Genomic DNA, 6,923 nt, shown 5'->3' on the forward strand with positions numbered 1-6,923 from the left:
CGATGATTTAAAGATGATACATGTGAGTGCTTGGCCAAGCCAGGACTGATTTGATTTGTTCAATCAGTCAGTCATCATGAATCGGAAATCGGGAAACAACAAATGGACAGAGAGAATGATTGATAATCCATGTCTCAGTCCATATGATATCTAGAATGGAGGAATATATGATCCCTTATCTAATGGACAAGTCATTGACAAAGGTCAGAGTTCATCGACAAGGTCAGAGTTCGACAGAAGCTTTTGAGAGCTACGATTGCTGATCAGTTCCTGAAGTCATACGCAATAATAGTTTTAGACTTATCCAAGTGGGAGACTGTTGGATTAATGTCTAAGTCCGTAACTATAATTGGTAAGACTTGACCCGACCCGGCATGGTCCATTTGGGTTGCATGGCATCATGCATTTGGATAGACTATAATGAGAGAAATAACACTTAAGGTTGGTTAATATATTATAAGTTCTAATATTAATAAGGTTATTTAATTAGTATTGATCAAGAATTAATTTGGAATTAATTAAGTGATCAAAAGGAGACTAATTAAATATATGGGTTGATTGTGTAAATCATTCATTCTTATATATGTGGGCTTGTGATCCAAGATTCCTTATGTTGGACTAAGTCCATGGGGTGACCCATGGATACTCCATGGAGGTTAAAATCCATGGAGCATAAGGAATGGGTAAAGTTATGAGTTACATGGTGTAACCCTAATAGCCACCATATAAAAGAATCCCATGGCTCAAGAAATCATGCACTAATGTGTGAGTGTGAGGGCTAGACGATTTCAAGGAGTGTTCAAGTTTCTCTCAAGTTATTCCAAGTGTATTTGGTGTTGTGTGAACCATTTGAGGTGTCACACTTGGGGCACTAGGCACTCAAGCTTCATGAAGACATTCTACATCAAAGAGGTATGTATTCTATCTTGTTATATTTATTATTTTGTATGCTAGATTAGGATAATACCTTGGATGTTCATAATTGTATGTATAATAGAGAAAACATAGATCCAAGGTATTTAGGGTTGCATGTACACTTAGGAGTGTTAGAATGCTCATAACCCAACAAAAGAATCATTAAGTATTTCTCCAAGATAGCAGTTCCTTTTACTCGGTTGATGAAGAAGACCGTCACGTTTTGTTGGGGGCCTGAGCAGCATGCAACATTTGAGACTCTAAGGCAGCGATTATGCGAGACTCCGATTCTGACCCTGCCGGAGGGTTTTGAGGATTGTGTGGTATATTGTGATGTGTCGATCACGGGTTTAGGAGTAGTGTTATTGCTTACACTTCAAGGCAGCTGAAGCCTCATGAGGAAACCTACCCTAAGCACGATTTGGAGTTGGAGCGGTGGTGTTTTCCCTCAAGATTTGGCGACATTACCTCTATGGAGTCCTCTATACTATCTACACGGATCACTAGAGCCTGGGGTATTTGATGGACTAGTTGAATCTGAACATGAGGCAGCATAGATGGTTGGACATGGTGAAGGATTAGGATTGTGAGATCATTTATCACCTAGGAAAGGCAACCGTGGTGGCCGATGCTCTCAGCCGCAAGCGGTCACGGCTCCGGTCAGGGATAGGTGCTTGAGGATGACAGTGATTACTCCACTCTTGGAGCAGATTTGTGAGGCTCAAGTTGAGGCTATGAAGGAAGAGCACCGGAAGAGTGAATGAATAGTGGGTTAGATAGTTTCTTTTGATTATGATAGCAGGGGGTTATTGACTCTCCATCGGAGGGTGTGGGTTCCGTATTTGGGAGGTGCGTGCCAAGCTTTGATGGAGGAGGCGTACAAGTCAAAGTTCTCTATTAATCCCAGAGCAACAAAGATGTATAGAGATCTCCGTCTCGACTATTGGTGGCCATGCATGAAGCGAGATATGGCCCGGTATGTGGAGAGGTACTTAACTTGCAGGAAAGTCAAGGTCGAGCATCAACGAACTCATGGAAAGTTGCAGCCGATAGACATTCCTATTTGGAAATGGGAAGAGATTACTATGAATTTCATCATGAAATTTCCACGGACAACACGCGGAGTGGATTCGATATGGGTCATCATGGATCGATTGACCAAGAGTATGGATTTCATTCTGATTCAGGAGAGTATCTCTACGGAGTGGTTGGTTGACATTTACATCAGGGAGGTTGTGGCATGGCATGGGTGCCGGTGTTAGTGGTTTTAGACAGGGATGTTCAGTTCACTTCCAAGTTCTAGAAGAGGTTTCACGAGGAGTCGGGTACTCGTCCGCATTTCAGCATGGCTTTCCACCCGCAGACTGATGGGCAGAGTGAGTGAACTATCCAGGCCTTAGAGGATATGCTTCAGGAATGTGTATTGGATTTCAGTGGGAGTTGGGATACATATCTCCCTCCAGCATAGTTTTCATATAACAACAGTTATCACGCCAGCATTGATTGACCTCCTTTTTAGATGCTCTATGGGAGGAAGTGCAGGACCCCGATATGTTAGGGTGAGGTCGGTCAGCGAGTCATGGGGAGTACTGAGGTGGTACTCAAGACTATTGAGTTGATTCAGCAGGTTTGGAGTAGACTTCAGACAACATAGAGTTGGCAGAAGAGCTATACCGACAAGCGTTGATCAGATCTAGAGTTCCAGGTTGGGAACATGGTTCTCCTGAAGGTGTCACCTTGGAAAGGTGTCATCTGATTCAGAAAGGAGGGAAATTTGGGCCCCAGGTATATCATTCCTTTTAGGGTTTTGGCCCGGGTGGTCAGGGTTGCTTATCGCTTGGATCTACCTAAGGAGCTTTGTCATATCCATAGCACGTTTCACGTCTCTTAGTTGCAGAAATATTTGGTTGATGATTCTGTAGTAGTTCCTTTGGAGGATATTCAGGTGGATGATCGCCTGAATTATATTGAGATACCGTTTGCCATCCTTGACAGAAAGATGAAGGCTCTACGGAACAAGACGGTGGTTCTGGTAAAGTCGCAATGGCAGCAGCGCAAGGGATCCAAATGGATGTGGGAGCCTGAGATCTTGATGAGGGAACATTATCCGGAGTTTTTCACAACAACCGACTTCGAGGACGAAGTCTGATTCAAGTGGGGTAGAATTGTAACATTTGCATTTCAGGTATTTCCCTTTTTTCCTCAAATTTAAAAACTCTTGCATTTTGGTCCCTGGACAGTGCGATGGGCATACGCCAGGAGTACGCTGGGCGTATTGGGTTGAAATGAGGAGCGTGGAGGCATCCACATATATTGGGCGTACGTGGAGTACGCTGGGCATACGGTCACCTGGGACAAACCCTAATTTTTAGGGTATGTTCCCTATTTAAACACCTTAAGTTGCTCTTGTACCTTCTTATGACTAGCCTCCACCTCTCCAAACCCTGAGAACGAAACCCTAATTGTCATTTGAGTTTTTTATGCTTGGAAGTGATCTTTGAGGGTGTTTTTGGTGATCTTGAGGGAAGAAGAGCTCTTGAAAGTTGCATTTGTGTGGTTGGAGCTTGTGGATCCATAATCTTCACCAACTTGGAAAGCTTTTGGAGGTATAAATCTCTTAGCTTGATGATTCATTATGATAGATCTAGTTAGGGCTTGTTTTTGTGCATTTTTATGGTCCTTTAATCATGCTTGGGAGTAGGAGCTACTCCAGAAGCTAGGGATGGTAGATCTTAGCATTTTTGAGGTTCCTTGTGCATAAAAATGCAATCTTGATGTGTTATATTGGTCCATGCATGAGTTAGGGCTCTAATTATGGGTCTAAATGGTCAAAAATGAGTATTGAGTCCCATTAAGTCATGCAAAGCTGTAAAGTTGTGAACTTTACGTGTTAAGAACTTATTTTGTTGTAGATTTGAAGTTTGGAGGTCTTAAGGGATTAAGACCCTAGGTTGGATTGGGACTCTGGCCAGTACGCTGTGCGTACTGGGTCAGCAGTCTGTTTCTGAGTCAACGTGCGTACACGGGGCGTACGTATAGAGTATGCGGAGCATACACCATGCAATGGGTCGGGACCCAGGTTATGATTTTGGGCTTTGTATCCGTTGGGCCATAGTTGCACCATAGGTTTATGGGTTGGGCCATGTGCCACTATCGGGTTATTAGGCCAAGCTAGTTGGGCCCAGTACGGAAAAGGTAAAATAGTCTTTTACCCTAGAGGCTGATGATGATGGGTCGGGACCTAAGTTATGAATTTGACCTAATTAATAATTAGGGTATTGTTTGATGATATTTAGCGAGGAGATTTCCTAGATTAGCAGTCCGAGCATTTATCTGATTTTTTCTGTAGTTTGAGGTAAGTCTCCTCCCACTGTTTGGTGGGTCGAAGGCAGTAATGCCAACCCATGGATTATGGTTATATGTATGCTAGTTGTTTGTGTGACCTTGCATGTGTATATGTATTGTATGTATATCTGGCAGGGCCCGATGCCAGGCAGGGCCTAATGGGTGTGTTGGGCGGGGCTCATCACAAGATGCAGACAAATCTGTTCTGAGTGGGGCCCGAAGTAGGGTGGTGCTCGATGATCGTCAGGCATGGCCCATTGTATGTTGATATGCATGGTATGAAGTTTTTTAGGCAAATCACTAAGCTTCGTGCTTACGGTTTTTGGTTTATGTTTTAGGTACTTCCGGATCGAAGGGAAAAAGCTCAGGATGATCGCATCGCACACACCACAATTTCCACCTTGTGTGACTTTAATGTATTGGGATGATTGATTGACACACTCTGATTTTCCTTTAGGTTTTTATGAACACATTTGTTTTATGGTTTTACTCTTAAGAAAACGAAATTTTTGGTTTTAAATTTTAGGATGTTATAGAAACCCTAAAACTTCATGGACTTGGGCTGCACCAGCTGCCACGTCGTGGATAACGATAGCCACGTTGTGGAGGCCCTCTAAAACATGTGTTTCATTAGATATTACGCCACGTGGTGGACATCCATGCCCCACGTCGTGGCATAGGGTTTTTGTCACACCCCAAAACCGGAACGACGGAAACGTTCGGGGGTGGAGGACGTCATGTACAGTATCACAACAATGAATATTAGTAAACAAGCAACAACATCATCCATTGCATTAATAATATAATTTAATACAAGTGTGTTCTGTCAAGTTTAATAGACACCAAAGATATAAATCAAAATAAAAGATAAGTCTTGAACGAGCTCCATCTTCTCAAAACCTGGCACCGGTACCTGTCTACTGGTGACCTGAGAATACAAGTTATTTTGAAAGAGTTTATCAGCTTTTAAGCTGGTGAGATCATAAGTATTTTAGTGTCTATGTTTGTATGAAAGTGTTTGTAAGTACTTGGTGTATAAGTCTGTAAATCTTTGTAATTGTTTGAACTCTCCTAGAAAACCCTATGTTTTCTACTAAAAGTAGCCTTCTACCCAGGCATCAAATGTTTGTAAGATGTTTCTTGTAAGAGTATGTATTTTCCCAAAACTGACTATCATTAACCAAAAATATAGTTTTTACATTACTGTTCATTGTGTGAAGATCACAAAGTGAATGCAATGGGGAAATAAAATAGTACTGTAGTGTTGTATTAAGTAACTACTGTTGTACTAACTACCTTAAACCAATTGTTATTTAAAGTACTATGTGATCGGCCTGTACCATACTACCGACAAGAAACACGACGAAGTAAGACGTCGGAAGAAATGACGTTTGGCACCCGTAGACTTGCAAGTCCCACTGTAGCGAGCAGCAAGGTGTAGGATAGTCAATCCAGTATAGATCTATACTCAAACTCAACGCTCTCCACTTAAGGAGATTCTGGATACAAAACGAGCCATGACAGGTGATGACATGCCCCGTTACGTGGCTCACATAACTGTAGTAGTGTTCTTGTATATGAATTGTGTGTACTAGTTGTATTGTATGTTCCCTCTCTGTCTAGTATGTATGTATGTTCTCTCTATTTCTCATAATAGTATGTTCTCTTGTATAATGTATAGTATGTACTAGCTGTATTGTATGTTCTCTCCCTGTCTAGTATGTATGTATGTTCTCTCTGTTTCTCATAATAGTATGTATTGACTCATGTATGAACTGACTCATTGTATGTTTCATTGTTCTAGTAATAGCAATAGTAACTTCCTAAACTATACCTATTATAGTTTACTAGTAATGTTGTTTGTATGAATGAACATGTTTGTATACCTTTGCTACCCAAAGGTATTGAATAGAAAGAAGGAACTTTTATATCTATATACATATACATAATATATAACTAGGATTCAAACGACCTTCGGACAAACAACCGATACCCTAAGTCCACAACCAAACGAGGAACAGGAGGTAAGGTGAGCTATCAGTCCTAAGTCCTTTCAATCCTACTTATATAACTATATCTATATAGATACACATTTAAAAAAATATAAGTTTAAAAGAGTTTAATAAAAGTATTTAACATGTAAAAGAGTTTGAAGTAGTTTGTTTGATAACACAGTTTGAAAAGTAAGAAATCCACTTGTTTGGTAGTTATTAATCACATGTGATTGATATAATAACTATAATAGTTCAACTTTTATTCCCCCCCCCCCCATAAAAGCATTTAAAAATCATTTAAAAGGTTGATTAAGCGGTATGAACTCACCTGTTGTGAGTGGTTTGGATGAACGGATGGTGTAGGATGCTAAGTGTCAAGTGAAGACTTGAACACACACACGGATCCTAGTTAACATATAATAACACATATATGTATCCAATTAGTCATTAAACAACTAATTAACCAAGTTAAGACACCCTAGGACATGAAAAACACTTTGATTCAAGTGCTATAAGTACCAAGGATTGCATCTAAGGGTTGTAGGGCTTTGCTTTTGAGTTTACGGTCCAAGGGTAAACTCTTCATGAGTTTACGGTTTTGGGTTTACGGTCCCAATGGGTTTACGGCCGTAAACCCATGGTAACTTCTACCATTTGGTGTTTTAAGGG

The sequence above is a fragment of the Lactuca virosa genome, chromosome 8 (genome assembly GCF_052849685.1).
Source record: "Lactuca virosa cultivar CGN04683 chromosome 8, Lactuca_virosa_CGN04683_v6, whole genome shotgun sequence".
NCBI classification, from domain to species: domain Eukaryota; kingdom Viridiplantae; phylum Streptophyta; class Magnoliopsida; order Asterales; family Asteraceae; genus Lactuca; species Lactuca virosa.